This window comes from Saimiri boliviensis, chromosome X, assembly GCF_048565385.1.
Source record: "Saimiri boliviensis isolate mSaiBol1 chromosome X, mSaiBol1.pri, whole genome shotgun sequence".
Taxonomy (NCBI): Eukaryota; Metazoa; Chordata; class Mammalia; order Primates; family Cebidae; genus Saimiri; species Saimiri boliviensis.
Genome location: NC_133470.1, coordinates 82,818,125 through 82,839,624, shown reverse-complemented (window position 1 = coordinate 82,839,624; position 21,500 = coordinate 82,818,125).

Below are 21,500 nucleotides of genomic sequence, written 5' to 3'. Positions count from 1 at the left end.
GGTGTTATAAATGAGAGTCCCCCTGCACAAGCTCTCTTCTTTTGTCTGCTGTCATGTGAGACATGTCTTTCACCTTCCACCATGATTGTGAGGTCTCCCAAGCCATGTGAAACTGTAAGTCCAATAAACCTCCTTCTTTTGTAAATTGCTCAGTCTTGGGTATGCCTTTATCAGCATACCCAATATGAAAATGGACTAATATACCAAATATCTACCATATGACAGGTAACACTATTATGAGGTAAGTATTTATTGTTGTTATCAAATATCTGAATTTAAATGTGATACTGAAGGCTTGGAGAGGTTAAGTAATGTCCACAAAGCCACACAGCTATGACAAAGGCAAGATTCAAGTCCTGTTTGTTTATCAGAGTCTTTTCTCTTTATCACATCATTATTATCTCCAGTCATTGGCACCTGTATTGCCATTGTACACATTTTACCAGCTTTTCGTAATTTTTGAAGTACTCTGATACATTATCTAATTGAATCCTATTACAATAGTCTGAGAATGTGAGGCTCAGAGATAAGTCCCTTGACCTAGGTCACAGAGTAAGCTACTGAAATCCAAGGCTTCTGACCCTTATCTATATCACTTTCCATTATATCATGCTATCTTTGTTAGCACTCTCAGACAGGAAACTCATTTCTTTCTTATATTAGCTGTCAGCACAGAAATGAGCACAAAGTTTCTGGTTAATATGTTTCTTGGTTTTAAAATTCAATTTAATGTAATGCTCAGGATCTTTACAAGTACATCTTCCTAACAATTTGAGTGATAATATCTACTCCTTTAGTTTCTCAGAAAACATAAATTTGCCTAAATTAATCTACTCATACTTACTTGGTATACAACCAACCCTTAATTACTTCTTGTTTTCAAATCTTCAGTAACTTAACACTCTCTACAGTCTTCTAAATAGGATCCAATTATCTTACTTTATGATCTCCGCTTTTTCTGTTTTTGTTTATTTGTTTGTTCATTTGTTTTTGAGACAGGGTCTCACTCTGTCACTCAGGCTGGAGTGCAGTGGTGGGATCAGGGCTTACTGAAAGCCTCAACCTCTCTGGGATCAGATGATCCTGCCACGTCAGCCTCCTGAATAGCTGGGACTACAGGTATGTGCCAGCATGCCCAGTTAACTTTCTTATTTTCTGTAGAGACAGAGTCTCACTATGTTGCCCAGCTGGTCTCAAGCTCCTGGGCTCAACAAATCTGCCTATCTCAGCCTCTCAAAGTGCTAGGATTACAGATGTGAGCCACCACACCCAGCCTATGATCCCTTTTTCTAAGCAACATCCTTTTTTATTTAATCTAGTCATCCACTTAAATAGCAGTTCACAGAAACAGCAGAGAACTTTTCTACAAACCTAAAACTATCACCATTGTCTTCCTTGACAATATTCTTGTGTTCAAATGCATAGTGAATTAAAGATTATTCTTAATTATTCACATTTCAGGTGGGAATTTTCTTTTAGTCTGTGAACACTAATACAAACATCATTGCTGTAGATTAAGCAATACTGTGCATTTTGGGGGAAAGGGTTCAGTCCTGGGTGAAAGGGTATAGTGACAATGAATCAGGAGCTTGAAAATGACCCACCCTGCTGCCAGCACTGCTACAGAATCTCTTGGTGGAGAGCCCAGATCCCTTCCAGTAAGCTGCTTAAAGTATTTGAGTCCATTTTTTATTTGGTTGCCAATTTATTAAGTGGTTAACCTTGGACTGCATCTATTAAGCATTTAATTAATTAACGCTAGTTTGAAATACCTTTTGAAACCTTACTAATTTCAATGCACTAGGCTGGCACATTTTTAAGAATCCAGCAATTGCTAAAATACTAAATCATCTTCACTAAGATGCAATAGTTGCCAGAAAAGCATTAATCAACTCAAGAGCTAATTGTTATGATGAAAGGACAAAAGCAATACAACATATTTTCTCTCCCCACAGTCTGAAAGAAGGAGAAAGGTGGTGATAATTACAGATTTATGTAAGTTCAGAGCTAGAAAGCCTTCAAGGGACTATTTAATCTATTCTCTGTATTATAAAATGGGGACAGTGAGATGTAGTCCACTAAGTTAGTAGCAAAGTTAGGATTAGATCCCATGGCTCTAGATATAAGTATCCCCCATTTGCAGAATTACTTTTATCACAGAAAATTATTTTATTTCACTAATCACCCATTCTATACTTCTATAGAAAATACTGGGGTGAGTTTGTGATGATGCTAAATAAGCATTTGTGCATGTCATAAAAAATTGATGACCCACATTGTTGTTTTACACCATATCATATTGGTACAGAAACCCAGGGCATGGTTTCAAAGGTCCAATTCCAAAGCCATTTCTTTCTTCTAAAATGAGAAGTAATCATTTTTCTCATTGTCTTTATTTATCTACCACAGCTGCATTATTGACATCTGGAATATCAGGCCACGGTGATGCCTATAGCCATTGAATTACAAACAGTGGTTTAGACAAAAAGCATTTATATTTGGCATTGAACATCAGGACATGAGTTTATGGAGGCACTAAACCTCATTAATATTATGCAAAGCCAAACAATGACAGTCTCAATTTTTTTTTTTTTTTTTTTTTTTTTTTTTTTTTTTTTTTTTTGAGACACAGTTTCGCTCTTGTTACCCAGGCTGGAGTGCAATGGGGCGATCTCGGCTCACCGCAACCTCCGCCTCCTGGGTTCAGGCAATTCTCCTGCCTCAGCCTCCTGAGTAGCTGGGATTACAGGCACATGCCACTATGCCCAGCTAATTTTTTGTATTTTTAGTAGAGACGGGGTTTCACCATGTTGACCAGGATGGTCTGGATCTCTTGACCTTGTGATCCACCCGCCTCGGCCTCCCAAAGTGCTGGGATTACAGGCCTGAGCCACCGTGCCCGGCCTGTCTCAATTTTTTAAGTACACACCGGCTGAATGCATGGCTCTGCATGTGGTAGTATCAGCAGAAAAATTAAAAAGAGGGTGAGATGCAAAGTAACCCTGCACTAAGCAACAATCATAAACATGACAGTGGTACCCAAGTTGTACCGTCTGTAAAAATCACCTGGGAAATAATTGCTTAAAATAAACTGAATGCAGATAGGGGTAGTGGTGGTCCCTAAATTAGGCTATGTGTGAATATGACTGAATTATAAGGTAACTCAACTAGGATCCAGTACTGGATATCCTGATTCAATCACTTTTAGGTGGAGCCTAAGCATTTGAACATTTATAAAACTGTACAAATTAATCTGATATGCTGCCAGGTTTGGGAGTCACTGGAATAAAGGACTCAAAGATGGTTTCATTCATTCCACTTTCTCCCAGCAAAACCATACATAAACCACCTTGAAACAAGGGCATATCTTTGTTTTAAAAGGCTATTGGCCTCACTATTCTTCAAGAAAATTAAAACTGAAAATAACTATAAAGGCTACATTTTAAAAGATGGTGGAGTAGGAGGTTCCAGCCCTCACACCCCCACAGAAACACTGATTTAAAAATCATCAACTGATTTAAGTACTTTCACGAGAGCTCACAAATCCAGGTAAGAGATTGCAGTGCTCAAATGTAGCACAGAAACGCAAAAGACACATTTAAGACAGTGAAAAGAACAGTTTCGTTTTACCCACACCTTATTCAAGACAAACAAAAATGGAAACATAACCTACAAAAACCTATGGCAAGCAACAAAAGCACTACTAAGAGAGAAGCTTATAGAGATAACTGCTAACATTTAAAAAGAGATATCTGAAATAAACAACTTAATTTTTCACCTCAAGGAACAAGAGAAAGAACAAACTAAGCCCAAAATTTGCTGAATGAAGGAAACACTAAAGATTAGAGCAGAAATAAGTGAAATAGAGAACAGAAAAACAGTAGAAAAAAAATCAAAGAAACTGAGTTGGTTTTTCAAAAAGGTAAACAAAATCAACAAATCCTTAACTAGAGTAAGAAAAAAAAAGACTCAAAAAAATAAAATCAGAAATGAAAGGAGATATTACAACCGATACAACAGAGAACAGGAACTATAAGGGACAATTATAAATAAGCATATCTTAATAAATTGGACAACCTAGAAGAAATGGATAAATTCCTAGAATCATACAACCTACATATGCTTAATATGAAAGAAATAAAAAGTCTGAACAGACCAATAACAAATATGGAAATTCAGGTATTAACCAAAAAAGTGCCAACAAAGAAACACTCAAGGCCAGATGTCTTCACTGGTAATTCTATCAGACATTTAAAGAAAAGTTAATTCCAATCCTTCTTAAACCTTTCCAAAAAATATGAAAATACAGAGCACTGCCAAATTAATTCTCTGAGGCCCACATCACCCTAATAACAAAGCCAAAGATACCACAAGAAAGGAAACTGCAGACTGATATACCTGATAAACATAGATAAAAAGTCCTCAACAAATTACTAGCGAAATGAATTCAAGAGCACATTGAAAGCATCATAAACAAGGATCAAGTAGAATTTACCCTAGGGTGCAAAGATGGTTTAACATACACAAATCAATCAATGTGACACACCACATTAACAGAATGAAGGCTAAAAGTCAAATGATCATTTCAATAAATGAACAGCATTTGACAAAATTCAATATGCTTTTATAATGAAAACTCTTAGCAAATTAGGTATAGAAGGAACCAACCTCAACATAATATGGACCATTTATGAAAAGCCCAAAACTAACATCATACATATAGTAAAAAATGCAAGCCCTTTTTTTAAGATCCAGAACAGGCAAGAATGCCCACTCTCACCTCTTCTATTTAACTTAGTACTTAAAGACCTAACCAGAGCAATTAGGAAAGAAAAACAAATAAAAAGAATCCAAATAAGAAAGAAATGAAATATCTGTTTGCTGATGGCATGATGTTATACGTAGAAAATCCTGAAGACTACACACACACACACACACACGAATTATTAGAATAATAAATGAATTCAGGCCAGGCGCGGTGACTCATGCCTGTAATCCCAGCACTTTGGGAGCCGAGGTGAGAGGATCACCTGAAGTCAGGAGTTCAAGGCCAGCCTGGCCAATATGGTGAAACCTGGTCTCTACTAAAAATGCAAAAATCAGCCAGGTTGTGATGGTAGGTGCCTGTAATCCTAGCTGCTTGGGAGGCTAAGGCAGGAGAATCACTTGAACCCAGGAGGTGGAGGTTGCTGTAATCCGATATCTCACCACTGCACTCCAGCCTGGGCAACAGAGTGAGACTCTTGTCTCAAAAGAAAAAAAAAAAGACCAATACCTGAATTCAGTATGGTTGCAGGATACAAAATCAACATATAAAAATGAGTTGCCTTTTTTTTTTTTTTTTTTGGCAGAGTCTTGCTCTGTCCCCAGGTTAGAGTGCAGTGGTGCGATCTCGGCTCACTGCAACCTCCACCTCAGGGGTTCAAGTGGTTCTCCTGCCTCAGCTTCCTGAGTAGCTGGGACTAAAGGTGCATGCCGCCACCCCCAGCTAGTTTTTGTATTTTTAGTAGAGATGAGGTTTCACCATTTTGGCCAGGATGGTCTCGATCTCCTGATCTTGTGATCCACCCTCCTCAGTCTCCCAAAGTGCTGGGATTACAAGCGTCAGCCACCGCACCTGGCCAGTAAGCTACATTTTTATACACCAAAACAAATTATCTGAAAATGAAATTTTAAAAAAAAAAATTCACTTATAATAACATCAGCTATAATTTGGATATTTTTCCCCACAAATGTCATGTTGAAATTTGATCCCCAGTGTTGGGGATGTGGCGTAATGGGAGGTGTTTGCATAGTGGGAGCAGGTCCCTTGTGAAAGTCTCAGTCCCATCCTCAGGGCAATGAGTTCTTATTCTATTAGTTCCTGGAAGAGTTGGTTGTTAAAAAGAGACTGGCACCTCCCCACTCTCTCTCTATAATGCTTCCTCTCTCATCATGTGATCTCTGCACAAGTTGGCCCCTCTTCACCTTTCAAAGCAGGCTGAGGCTTTCACCTAATGCCCAATCTTACAGCCAGCAGAACTGTGAACCAAATAAACCTCTTTTCTCTATCAATTACACAGCCTCAGATATTCCTTTATAGCAACAGGAAATAGAATAAGACAGCATTTAAAAGAATAGTACACTCACAAATAAATGTAACCATGGAGGTAAAAGATCTGTACACTGAAAACTGTAAAACACTGTTTAAAGAAATTAAAACAGACACAAATAAATGGAAAGACATTTCATGTTCATGGATTGATAGAATTCATATTGTTAAAACGTTCATACTACCCAAAGTGATCTACAAATTCAATACAATTGCTATCAAGCCACAATAACATTTTATATAAAATAGAAAAACAATCCTAAAATTCATATGAAACCACAAAGACCCCCAAATAACCAAAGCAAGAGAAACAAATCCAGAACTATCACATCCCCTGATTTCATCATACATTACAAAGATCCAGTAATCAAAACAGTTTGGTACTGGCATAAAAACAGACATCTAGAGCAATGGAAAAGAATAGAGAGCCCAGAAATAAACCTACACATACACAGTCAACTTACCATCAACAAGAGTGCCAACAATACACAATGAGGAAAAGATAGTCTCTTTAATAAATGCTTTTAAGAAAACTAGATTTCCACATGCAGAAGAATGAAATTGAACTCTTATCTTACATCATGCACAAAAATAAATTCAAAATGTATCAAAGATTTAAATATAAGTCCTAAAACTGTAAAACTCTTAGAAGAAAACAGGGAAAGAGCCTCTAGAAATTGTACTTTTTAATGATTTATTGTATATAACACCAAAATCACAGGCCACAAAAGCAAAAAATGGATAATTGGGATTATACCAAACTGAAAAGCTTCTTACAGCAAAGGAAACAATCAATAAAATTAAAAGGCAACCTATGGAATGGGAGAAAATATTTGCAAAGCACATATCTAAGGAGTCAATATTTAAAGTATATAAGAAATGCCACAACTCAACAGGAAAACAATTTCTTGATTTAAAAATAGGCAAAAAACTTGATTAGTAACTTCACCAAAGGCATACAAATCATCAACATATATACAAAAATGTGCTTGGCATCACTAATCACCATCGAAATGCAAATCAAAACCAGGATGATATATCGTTTCACACCTGCTAGGATGGCTATTATATTTTTTAAAAGATAATGGGATGTCTATATGCAAAAGACTGAAGCCCTATCTCTCGCCATTTACAAAAATCAAATTAAAATGGATTAAAGTCTTAAATATAAGACTTCAGATTGTGAAAGTACTACAAGAAAACATTGGGGGAAGTATCCAGTACAAATATCATACAACTGGTATGAGCAAAAATTTCTTGAGCAGTACCTCACAAACACAGGTAACTAAGGCAAAAATGGACAAACGGGATTATATCAAGTTAAAAACTTCTGCATATCAAAGAATACAATCAACAAAGTGAAGAGATGAACCACAGAATGGGAGAAAATATTTGCAAACTACTTAACTGACAAGGGATTAATAACCAGAATACATCACAAGCTCAAACAACTCTACAGAAAAAAATCCAATCAAAAATAGGTGAAAGATTTAAATAGACATTTCTCTAAAGAATACATGAAAATGGCAAACAGGCATATGAAAAGGTGCTCAACAGCATTGATTATCAGAGAAATACACGTCAAAAGAGATGTAGTCTCACCCCAGTTAAAACGACTTATATCCAAAAGACAGGCAATAATAAATGCTGGTGGGGATGTGGAGAAAAGGGAACCCTCATATACTGTTGGTCAGAATGTAAATTAGTATGCACACTATGGAGAAAGGTTTGGAGGTTCCTCAATAAACTAAAAATAGTGCTGCTATATGATCCAACAATCCCACTTCTGGGTATATACCCAAAAGAAAGGAAATCAGTAAATCGAAGAGAGACCTGTACTCACATGTTTGTTGCAGCACTGTTCACAGTAGCTAAGATTTGCATGCAACCTAACAATAAAGCAAATGTGGTACATAAACACAAAGTCTACTAGTCAGTCACAAGAAAGAATGAGATTCTGTCATTTGAAGCAACATGGATGGAACTGGAGATCATTATGTTAAGTGAAATAAGCTGGGCACAGAAAGACAAACATTGCATATTCTCACTTATTTGTGAGATCTAAAAATCAAAACAATTGAGAGAGTAGAAGGATGGTTATCAGATACTGGGAAAAGCAATAGGGGATTGGAGGGAGGTGAGGATGATTAATGGGTACAAAAAATGTTTAGAAAAAATGATTAAGACCTACTTGACAGCACAACAGGGTGACTGTAGTCAATAATAACCTAATTGTACATTTTAGCTGGGCTCAATGGTGCCTGTAATCCCAGCACTTGGAAAGACCAAGGCAGGCAGATCACTTGAGGCCAGGAGTTCAAGATCAGATTAGTCAACATGGTGAAACCCCGTCTCTACTAAAAATACAAAAATTAGCTGGGTGTGGTGGTGGGCACCTGTAATCCCAGCTACTCAGGAAGCTGAGTCAGGAGAATTACTTGAACCTGGGAGAGGGAGGTTGCAGTGAGCTGAGATTGCACCACTGCACCCCAGCCAGAGCAAGAGAGCAAAACTCTGTCTCAAAAAGTAATGTTAATTGTACAAAAAATGCTCATCATCACTGGTCATTAGAGAAATGCAAATCAAAACCACATTGAGATACCATCTCACACCAGTTAGAACGGCAATCATTAAAAAATCTGGAGACAACAGATGCTGGAGAGGATGTGGAGAAACAGGAACACTTTTACACTGTTGGTGGGAGTGTAAATTAATTCAACCATTGTGGAAGACAGTGTGGCGATTCCTCAATGACCTAAAAATAGAAATCCCATTTGACCCAGCAATCCCATTACTTGGTATATTTCCAAAGGATTATAAATCATTCTACTATAAGGACACATGCACACGAATGTTCATTGCAGCACAGTTTACAATAGCAAAGACCTGGAACCAACCCAAATGCCCATCGATGATAGACTGGATAAGGAAAATGTGGTACATATACACCATGGAATATTAAGCAGCCATCAAAAACGCTGAGTTTGTGTCCTTTGTAGGGACATGGATGAACCTGGAAACCATCATTCTCAGCAAACTGACACAAGAGCAGAAAATCAAACACCACATGTTCTCACTCATAGGCGGGTGCTGAACAATGAGAACACATGGACACAGGAAGGGGAGCACTACACACTGGGGTCCATTGGGGGGAAATGGGGGAGGGACGGAGGGGTGGGGAGGTGGGAAGAGATAGCATGGGGAGAAATGACAGATACAGGTGAGGAGAAGGAAGGCAGCAAACCACACTGCCATGTGTGTACCTATGCAACAATCTTGCATGTTCTTCACATGTACCCCAAACCTAAAATGCAATAAAAAAATAAAATAAAATAAAATAAAATAAAAATAACTAAGAGTGTAATTGGATTGTTTGCAACACAAGAGATAAATGCTTGAGGGAATGAATACCCTATTTTTCATGTGATAATTCACACTGAATGCCTGCATCAAAACATTTCATGTACCCCCTAAATATATGCACTAATGTATACCCACAAAAATTAAAAATTAAATTTAATTTAAAATTTAAAAATAATACTTCATTATGAGTTCCTGGAACCTCATCAGCTAGAAGGAATGCCAATGCAAGCAAATGGTGCTTTTTTAAACAAGTTTTCATCACTGCCATATCAAGTGGCCTATCCACTCATTTGAATGTTCCACAAAATGCAAATAAAGACAATAACAAAGTAATAGTTCCACCTTTAAAAAGAAAAAAAGGAACAAATGTTTGTGAGGATGTGGAGAAAAGGAAACCCTTATATATCATTGGTGGGAATGTAAATTGGTGCAACCACTATTGAAATAGTATGGAGGTCCTCAAAAAATTTTTTAAATATCATTTGATCCAGCAATTCCACTTCTGGCTATGTATCCAAAGAAATTGAATTCAGAAGAGATGATAATTACACTCCCATGTTCATTGTAGCATTATTCACAATAGCCAAAATATGGAAACAATAAATGCCCACTGATGGAAGAATGGATAAAGAAATGTATTAATACACACAATGTGGTATTATTCGGTCTTCGAAAAGAAGGAAATCCTGCCATTTGTGACAACATGAATGGACTTGGAGGACATTATGCTAAGTGAAGTATTCTTTAGATTTATGACACAGAAATACAAACACTACATGATCTCACTTACATGTGGAATCTAAAGAGGTTGAACTTATAGAAGCAGAGAGTAGAAAGATGGTTGCAGTCCTGAGGACTGGGGAAAATGAGATGATTTTGGTCAAAGGGCATAAAATTTTAGTAACATGGTAAATAATTTCTGAATATTTAATGTATAACATGGTAACTATAGTTAATAATAAAGTATAGTATACTTGAAATTTATAAGAGAGTAGACCCTAAATGTTCTCTTGCACACACAAAAATAGTAACTATATGAGACAATAGATAAATTTATTGTGGTAATCACCTTATAATGTATCTTTATATTAAAATATAACGTCATTTTAAATATAAACAACTTTTATGTGTCAAAAAATAATTATTCTTTTAAAAGAAGAAAATATATGATTAGAACAAAAAATTATTAGAATTACTAAATGAATTCAACAAGTTCGCAAATATAAGATTGATATACAAAAATCAATTGTATTTCTATATACTAGCAAAGAAATGTCCAAAATAAAATTAAAGTCCCATCCTGAGGGCAATGAGTTCTTATTCTATTAGTTCCTGGAAGAGCTGGTTGTTAAAAAGAGCCTGGCACCTCCCCACTCTCTCTCTCTCTACTGTTTCCTCTCTCATCATGAAAACAATGTTATTTACAGTGGCATCAAAATGATTAAAATACTTAGAAATAAAATCTATCCAAAGAAGTGTAATATTTATACAATGGAAACAATAAAAGATTGCTAAGGGAAGTTAAAGAAGATTTAAATAAAGAGAGATACTGTGTTCATGGACTGGAAGCCTCAATATTGTTAAGATGGAAATTCTCCTCATATTGATATATAGGTTCAATGTAATCGCTATCAAAACCACGACAGGATATAATTTAGAAATTGACAAGTTGATATCAAAATGCAAAGGATCCAAATGACATAAACAATTTTGGAAAAGAAGGACAAAAGGCAGTACGTCTACTTCTCAACTTAAAATCTTATATAAAGCTTATATAAGTAATGTATATTAAAATCTTATATAGTAATTAAAACAGTGTGGCAGTGTCATAAACATAGACAAATGGGTCAATGGAACAGGATTGAGTCCAGAAATAAGCCCCCCAACTTTTTTTTTTTTTTTGAGATAGAGTCTCACTTCATCACCAGGCAGGCTGGAGTGCAGTGGCGCGACCTCGGCTCACTGCAACCTCCACCTCCCAGGTTCAAGCAATTCTCCTGCCTCAGCCTCCTGAGTATCTGGGACTACAGGTGTGCACGATCATGCCGAGCTAATTTTTTTTGTATTTTTAGTAGAGATGGGGTTTCACCATGTTGGCCAGGATGGTCTCTAAGCCCTTATTTTTATGGTCAATTGAGTTTCAACATGTATATGAATATAATTTAATGGAGAAAAAGATAATCTTTGCTAAAAATATTCCTGGCACAATTGGATACTCACATAAAAAATGAATAAAACCCTGTTCTCATATAATATACCAATATTAGCTCAAAATGTATCACAGACATGAAAATAAAAGCCAAAACTATAAAACTTTCAAAAGAAAAATAGAACAAAATATTTTCAACATTGGGGTAGGCAAAGGTTTCTTAGATAGTATATGAAAGCATAAATCGTAAAAGAGAAAATGATAAATTAGACTCCATCAAAATTAAAAATGTATTTGTACAACAATGTGAATATACTGAACACTACTGAATTGTACACTTAAAATGGTTAGGATGATAGACTTTATGTTATGTGTACAAAAACTGAAAAGGAAAACGAGTGAGGAGAAAACACCAAATGCAACCACACACCTCAAGACCACTAATTTTAAACATACAATTATATACTAACTTGGTATAAACAGTATACAAAGCAAAGGTGGACCCTGAAAGAGTTGGTGGAAAGTCCCACTCAGAATTTTTTATTCTGAGTAGCTCTATAAGTTTAAGTATCAATTCCATTTTCGATTTCAAGAGGCTTTATTGCTATGAATTGAATTGTGCCCCCCTAAAAAGATGTCAAAGTCCTAATACCTTAGAATATGACCTTATTTGGAGATAGGGTTTTACAGAGATAATCAAGTTAAAACAATGTCATTAGGGTGGGCTCTACTCCAAAATTACTGGTGTCTTATAAAAAGGGGGACATTTGGATACAGATATATATAGAGGGAAGATGTGGTGAAGAGACACAGGGAGGAGATGGCTATTCACATGCCAAGGAATTCCTGAACTACTAGAAACTGGGAGAGTGTCCCAGAACAGGTCTTTCCCTAGCATCTTCAGAGACAGAATAGCTTTGCTGAAACCTTGCTTTTGGACTTCTGGACTCCAGAACTATAAGATACTATATGTCTGTTGTTCTCAAAAATTAAAAATTTCTGTTTCTTGAAAGATGGCATTTAGAAAAGTAAGGCAAGTCACGAAGTGGGAGAAAATGCTTGTAATAGAAAAACATAATATCTAAGCAATTTTTAAAAACCCAATATCTAGAATATAAAAAGAATTCTTACAACTCAGTAATAAGAAGATAAACAACTCAATTTAAAATGTTCAAAAGCCAGGCACAGTGGCTCATACCTGTAATCCCAACACTTTGAGAGGCTTGAGCCCAGGAGTTTGAGAACAACCTGGGCAATAAAGCAAGATTCCATCTCTACAAAACAATAATGATAATAATACAAAAATTATCTGAGTATTATGATGTGCACCTGATGTCCCAGCTATTTGAGAGGCTGAGGCAGGAGGATCATTTGAGCCCAGGAGGTCGAGGCTACAGTAAGCTATGACTGCATGACTGCACTCTGGCCTGGGTGATAGAGCAAGAACCCATCTCAAAAAAAATGTGCAAAAGGTTTGAACAAAGAAATGGGCAAAAAAAAAATGTGCAAAAGATTTCTCAAAGAAAATATACAAATGGCAAATAACAACATGGAAAAATGTCCAATATAACTAAGCATTAAGGAAATGCTAATTAAAACCACAATTAGACACCACTATATACCTATGAGAATGACTTAAATTAAAAACAATTAGCCATACAAAATGTTAGTGAGGATTTGAAGAAACTGGAATACTAACACATTACTAGTCAGAATATAAAATTGTGCAACCACTTTGGGAAAGAGTTTAGCAGTTTCTTAGAAGTTATATATATACATGTCATGTGAATGAGCAATTCTGCTCCTAGGTATTTACCCAAGGTAAATGAAAACAGATGTCAAAATAACTTTTTTGTATGAGAAAATAACTGTAATTATATTTTGAACAATGGTTCTGAGTCAACTATAGATTGATTTTTATACAAGTTTCAATGTATCTTATATATTAAAATGTAAAAAAAGAATTTCAGATGTATTATTTAAATATGAAGTATAAAGCAAAAACATTTTGAAGAAAATAGAGAATATCTTCATTATCCACGATAGGCAAATATTTGTGGAAAAAGATATAAAGCTATATTAACAGAAAATCAACCTGAGTGTCCATGAATGGATGATTAGATAAAGAAAATGTGTTATATATACACAATTAAATATTATTCAGTCATGAAAAAGAATGAAATCATGTCTTGTGGCAACATGGATGGAACTGAAGGCCATCATCTTAAGTGGAACAACTTAGAATCAGAAAGACAAACACCATATGTTCTCACTTTTAAGTGGGAGCTATACAATGTGTACACATGAATGCAAAGTGTGGAATGATAGACAATGAAGACTTGGAAGAATGGGAAATGGGAGGGAGTGAAGAATGAGAAATCACTTAATGGGTACATTGTACACTATTTAGATGATAGATATCCTAAAAGCCCCGACTTCACCACTATATAATCCATCCACGTAACAAAAGTACACTTGTATTCCATAAATTTATACAAATAAAAAATACTTTTATAAGAATTTTCATAGTAGTTTTACTCCTAAAAACCCCCAATAGAAAATAGCTCAAATGTCCAACAGATGAATGAACAGTGATACATTCATATAATGCAGTACTACTCAGCAATAAAAAGCCACATGCTATTGATATACACTATAATATGGATGAATCTCAAAATAATGATGATGTGTTAAAGAAGATACAAGAGTGCCCATATTGTCTGACTTTGTTTATGTGAAATACAAGAAATGGCTAAACTGTAGTGACAGTGAGATCAATGGTTACCTCAGACAAGAGATGTGATATTGTGGGATTGACTGTAAATGTATAGAAGGAAACTCTTGTGGGGTGATGAAAATATAATTCTTGACTTTAGTAGTGGTTACAGATATATCTCAAAATTCATAACTGTGTACTTAAATTTTATTTTATGTAAATTCTATCTCAATAATGTCAATTGTCAAAATAAGTTAATAAAGGCAGAAAGTGGGTGTCTTCATTATTTCTCTTTCTCTCTGTATAAAGAGTCAGGCAGAGAGAAAGAGAGAGAGAGCATGTGGCAACTAGCCATTAATATAAGGGAATAAGATGTGGGTCAATTTAAATTTATCAGCAAATGCTTGAGTGATCTGTTTAAAGGAACAGTAAGTGGCCAGGCGTGGTGGCTCATGCCTGTAATTCCAGCACTTTGGGAGGCCAAGGCAGGTGAATCACCACGAGGTCAGGAGTTTAAGACCTGCCTGGCCAAAATGGTGAAATTCTGTCTCTAATAAAAATACAAATTAGCCAGGCATGGTGATGGGCCCCTGTAATTCCACTTGGGAGGCTGAGGCAGAGAATTGCTTGAACCTGGGAGGCGAAGGTTGCAGTGAGCTGAGACTCCACTGCACTCCAGCCTGGGTGACAGAGTGAGACTCTGTCTCAAAAAAATAAATAAAACAAAATAAAAAGAACAGTGGGAAAGTGGGAAGCCCAGTCTGCTAGGCAGAAGATACACATCTTAAGTTCTTATCTCTGGTCAACAGTTTGGGTCATTTTTGTGTGATGGAGAACTGGAAACTGTGTCAAGGGTGACTAGGCCCTGCTTCTGGTATAAGAAAGTTAAACTTGTGTTCAAAATGGATGTTGATGCAACATAAAATTATAATAATTCTCTACATTGTCCTTCATAAATGAAGGAGAGATAAAGACTTTCCCATATGAATTAGTTTGCTCTCACAATGCTATAAAGAAATGCCTAAGACTGGGTAATTTATAAAGAAAATAGGCTTAATTGGCTCACAGTTCTGAGGCTGTACAGGAAGCATGGCTGGGAAGGCCTCAGGAAACTTATTTCGGCAGGAGGCAAAGGGAAAGCCGGCATGTCTTACATGGCCAGAGCAGGAGGAAGAGAGAGAAGGGGGAGGTGCTACAGACTTTTAAACAACCGGATCTCATGAGAACTCACTATCACGAGAATAGCAAGGGGGAAATCCACTCCCATGAGCCAATCACCTCCCACCAGACACCCCCCTCCAACACTGGGGATTACAATTTGACATGAGACTTGGGTGGGGACAAAAATCCAAACCACATCACTGTAAAAACAAAAGCTGGGGAGTTCATCACCACCAGGCCAGTCATAAAAGAAATGATAAAGGAAGTTCTTCAAGCTGAAAGAAGAAGATCCTAATTAGTTATGCAAAAACATCTGAAAGTATAAAACTCACTGGCAAAGTAAATAGTCAAATTCAGAATATTTTAATACTATAATGGTACTTTTTAAAGGACTGATATTTTTACTATGAAGGTTAAAAAACAAAATTATTAAAAATGATGATAGCTAAAATTATTAAGGAATATGCAATATAAAAAGATGCAAATTGTGACAACAAAATTCAAAATGAAGGTAGATTGCAGTAAAAGTGTAGAGTATTTTTGTGGTCAAAGTTTAGTTGTTATTAGTTTAAAATAGACTGTTATAACTACAAGATGTTTTATGTAAGCCTTATGATAGCCACAAAGCAAAAACCTACAGCAAATACACAAAAACTAAATAAACAGAAGGAATCAAAGCACTAGAGGTAATCATCTAACCACAAAATTTTGTTTGGATTGAATATGATTAGAGATTTTTGACCTTCCTATGTCTAGATACTTATATCTTTTACATTTGGAAAGCCTTCTGCTATTATTTAGTTAAATAAGATTTCTACTCTTTCTTCTCTCTCTTTTCTTCCTTTTTTTTTCTTAAATATGCCTTTATTTGGTTCATTTTCAATTTCTTCCCATAATTGCCACACAACCATATTTGATGGAAGAGGAACTTCAATTTCATGTTTGGAACTTTAACCTCGATGAAATGAAAAGTAGGAAATGCAAAATATTTTTTTAAAGAGACACTTATGTTGGCTGCTATATTGGCTAATTAGTTTATGGATTTAGTCAGAGGCATGGTAATATGTCTGATCAATGATAGAATTTTCATATCTCTGATGGAATAAAAATTATTTGTTGGCTTATACCATTCTATAACTAATGATGTCAAAATGTGGGGGTTTTTTTAATTGCATTTTAGGTTTTGGGGTACATGCGAAGAACTTGCAAGATTGTTGCATAGGTACACACATGGCAGCATGAATTGCTGCCTTCTTCCCCTTCACCTATATCTGGCATTTCTTCCCATGCTATCTCTCTGCAACTCCCCACCTCCCACTGTCCCTCCCCTTTTCCCCCCAACGGACCCCAGTGTGTGATGTTCCCCTCCCTGTGTCCATGTGTTCTCATTGTTCAATACCCGCCTATGAGTGAGAACATGCAGTGTTTGATTTTCTGCTCTTGTGTCAGTTTGCTGAGAATGATCGTTTCCAGGTTCATCCATGTCCCTACAAAGGACGTGAACTCATCGTTTTTGATGGCTGCGTAATATTCCATGGTATATGTACCACATTTTCCCTATCCAGTGTATCATCCTTGGGCATTTGGGTTGGTTCCAGGTCTTTGCTAATGTAAACAGTACTGCAATGAACATTCGTGTGCATGTGTCCTTATAGCAAAATGATTTATAATCCTTTGGAAATATACCAAGTAATGGGATTGCTGGGTCAAATGGGATTTCTATTTTTAGGTCCTTGAGGAATCGCCACACTGTCTTCCACAATGGTTGAATTAATTTACACTCCCACCAACAGTGTAAAAGTGTTCCTATTTCTCCACATCCTCTCCAGCATCTGTTGTTTCCAGATTTTTTAATGATTGCCGTTCTAACTGGTGTGAGATGGTATCTCAATGTGGTTTTGATTTGCATTTCTCTAATGACCAATGATGATGAACATTTTTTCATATGTTTGTTGGCCTCATGTATGTCTTCTTTTGTAAAGTATCTGTTCATATCCTTCGCCCATTTTTGAATGGGCTTGTTTGTTTTTTTCTTGTAGATCTGTTTTAGTTCTTTGTAAATTCTGGATATCAGCCCCTTGTCCGATGAGTAGACTACAAAAATTTTTTCCCATTCTGTTGGTTGCCGATTCACTCTACTGACTGTTTCTTTTGCCGTGCAGAAGCTGTGGAGTTTGATTAGGTCCCATTTGTCTATTTTGGCTTTTGTTGCCATTGCTTTTGGCGTTTTGGTCATGAAGTCTTTGCCTATGCCTATGTCCTGAATGGTTTTGCCTACATTTTCTTCTAGGGTTTTTATGGTGTTAGGTCTGATGTTTAAGTCTTTAATCCATCTGGAGTTAATTTTGGTGTAAGGTGTCAGGAAGGGGTCCTGTTTCTGCTTTCTGCACATGGCTAGCCAGTTTTCCCAACACCATTTATTAAACAGGGAATCCTTTCCCCATTGCTTGTTTTTGTCAGGTTTGTCGAAGATCAGATGGTTGTGGGTATGTTGTATTGTATTTCCGCTGAGGCCGCTGTTCTGTTCCTTTGGTCTATATCTCTGTTTTGGTACCAGTACCATGCTGTTTTGATTACTGTAGCCTTGTAGTATAGTTTGAAGTCCGGTAGTGTGATGCCTCCTGCTTTGTTCTTTCTGCTTAGAATTGACTTGGCTATGCGGGCTCTCTTTTGGTGCCATATGAAGTTTAAGGTGTTTTTTTCCAGTTCTGTGAAGAAGGTCACTGGTAGCTTGATGGGAATAGCATTGAATTTGTAAATAACTTTGGGCAGTATGGCCATTTTCACGATGTTGATTCTTCCTAACCATGAACATGGAATGTTTCTCCATCTGTTTGTGTCCTCTCTTATTTTGTTGAGCAGTGGCTGGTAGTTCTCCTTGAAGAGGTCCTTTACGTTCCTTGTTAGTTGTATTCCTAGGTATTTTATTCTCTTTGTAGCAATTGTGAATGGCACGTCGTTCTTGATTTGGTTCTCTTGAAGTCTGTTACTGGTGTGTAGGAATGCTTGTGATTTTTGCACGTTGATTTTGTATCCTGAGACTTTTCTGAAGTTGATTATCAGTTTCAGGAGATTTTGGGCTGAGATGATGGGGTCTTCTAGATATACAATCATGTCATCTGCAAATAGAGACGATTTGACTTCCTCCTTTCCAATTTGAATACCCTTTATTTCTTTTTCTTGCCTGATTGTTCTGGCTAGAACTTCCAGTACTATATTGAATAGGAGTGGTGAGAGAGGGCATCCTTGTGTAGTGCCAGATTTCAAAGGGAATGCTTCCAGTTTTTGCCCATTCAGTATGATATTGGCTGTTGGTTTGTCGTAAATAGCATTTATTGTTTTGAGATACGTTCCGTCAATACCTAGTTTATTGAGGGTTTTTAGCATAAAGGGCTGTTGATTTTTGTCAAAGGCCTCTGCATCAATTGAGATAATCATGTGGTTTTTGTCTTTGGTTCTGTTTATGTGGTGAATTACGTTTATGGACTTGTGTATGTTGAACCAGCCTTGCATCCCCAGGATGAATCCTACTTGATCAGGGTGGATGAGCTTTTTGATATGCTGTTGCAATCGGTTTGCCAGTAGTTTATTGAAGAGTTTTGCATCTATATTCATCATGGATATTGGCCTGAAATTTTCTTTTCTTGTTGAGTATCTGCCAGGTTTTGGTATCAGGATGATGTTTGTCTCATAAAATGATTTGGGAAGGATTCCCTCTTTTTGGATTGTCTGGAATAGTTTCAGAAGGAATGGTATCAGCTCCTCTTTGTATGTCTGGTAGAATTCAGCTGTGAACCCATCTGGACCTGGGCTTTTTTTGGGTGGTATGCTCTTTATTGCTGCCTCGACTTCAGACCTTGTTACTGGTCTATTCAGGGTTTCAGCTTCTTCCGGGTTTAGGCTTGGGAGGATGCAGGTGTCCAGGAATTTATCCATTTCTTCCAGGTTTACTAGTTTATGTGCATAGAGTTGTTTGTAATAATCTCTGATGATGGTTTGGGTTTCTGTGGAATCTGTGGTGATATCCCCTTTATCGTTTTTTATTGCATCAATTTGATTATTCTCTCTTTTCTTTTTTATTAATCTGGCTAGTGGTCTGTCTATTTTGTTTACTGTTTCAAAAAACCAGCTCCTGGATTTACTGATTTTTTGAAGAGTTTTTGTGTCTCTCTTTCCTTCAGTTCTGCTCTGATCTTAGTTATTTCCTGTCTTCTGCTAGGTTTTGAGGTGTTTTTTTTTTGTTTTGTTTTTGATCTTGCTCCTCTAGCTCTTTCAATTTTGATGATGGGGTGTCAGTTTTAGATCTCTCCTTTCTTCTCATGTGGGCACTCATTGCTATATATTTTCCTCTAGATACTGCTTTAAATGTGTCCCAGATATTCTGGTATGTTGTGTCTTCGTTCTTGTTGGTTTCGAAGAACATCTTTATTTCTGCCTTCATTTCATTGTTTATCCAGTCAACATTCAAGAGCAAGTTGTTCAGTTTCCATGAAGCTGTGCGGTTCTGAGTTAGTTTCTGCATTCTGAGTTCTAACTTGATTGCACTGTGGTCTGAGAGACTGTTTGTTATGATTTCCATTCTTTTGCATTTGCTGAGGAGTGATTTATTGCCAATTATGTGGTCAATTTTAGAGTAGGTGTGATGTGGTGCTGAGAAGAATGTATATTCTGTGGATTTGGGGTGGAGAGTTCTGTAAATGTCTATTAGGTTTGCTTGTTCCAGGTCTGAGTTCAGGTCCTGGATATCCTTGTTGATTTTCTGTCTGGTTGATCTGTCTAATATTGACAATGGGGTGTTAAAGCCTCCCACTATTATTGTGTGGGAGTCTAAGTCTCTTTGTAAGTCATTAAGAACTTGCCTTATGTATCTGGGTGCTCCTGTATTGGGTGCGTATATACTCCATCCCTTTATTTTGAGCCTTTGTGTATCCTTGCATGTAAGATGGGTTTCCTGGATACAGCACACTGATGGGTTTTGGCTTTTTATCCAATTTGCCAGTCTGTGTCTTTTGATCGGGGCATTTAGTCCATTTACATTTATGGATCGTATTGTTATGTGTGAATTTGATACTGTCATTTTGATGCTACCTGTTTTGTTGGTTAGTTGATGCAGATTCTTGATTGTGTTGATGCTCTTTTACCATTTGGTGTGTTTTTGGAGTGGCTGGTACTGGTTGTTCCTTTATATGTGTAGAGCCTCTTTCAAGAGTTCTTGTAGAGCAGGTTTGGTGATGACGAAATCTCTGAGTACTTGCTTGTTCGCAAAGGATTTTATTTTTCCTTCATTTATGAAGCTTAGTTTGGCTGGATAGGAGATTCTGGGTTGAAAGTTCTTTTCTTTAAGGATGTTGAATATTGACCCCCAGTCTCTTCTGGCTTGTAGGGTTTCTGCTGAGAGATCTGCTGTGAGTCTAATGGGTTTCCCTTTGTGGGTAACCCGACCTTTCTCTCTGGCTGCCCTTAGTATTTTCTCTTTCATTTCAACCCTGGTGAATCTGATATTCTGTGCCTTGGGGTTGCTCTTCTTGTGGAATATCTTTGTGGTGTTCTCTGTATTTCCTGGATTTGAATATTGGCCTGCCTTACTAGGTTGGGGAAGTTTTCCTGGATAATATCCTGAAGAGTATTTTCCAGCTTGGATTCATTCTCTTCATCACATTCAGGTACACCTATCAAACGTAGATTAGGTCTTTTCATATAGTCCCACATTTCTTGAAGATTTGTTCATTCCTTTTTGCACTTTTTTCTCTGTTCTTCCCTTCTCTTTTTATTTCATTGAGTTGATCTTCAACCTCTGATATCCTTTCTTCTGCTTGGTCAATTCGGCTGTTGAAGCTTGTGCATGCTTCACCAAGTTCTCATGTTATGTTTTTCAGCTCCATCAATTCACTTATATTCCTCTCTATGCTGTCCATTCTCGTTAGCATTTTGTCCAATCTTTTTTCAAGGTTCCTAGTTTCTTTGTGTTGGGTTAGAACGTGTTCTTTTAGCTCACTGCAGTTTCTTACTACCCACCTTCT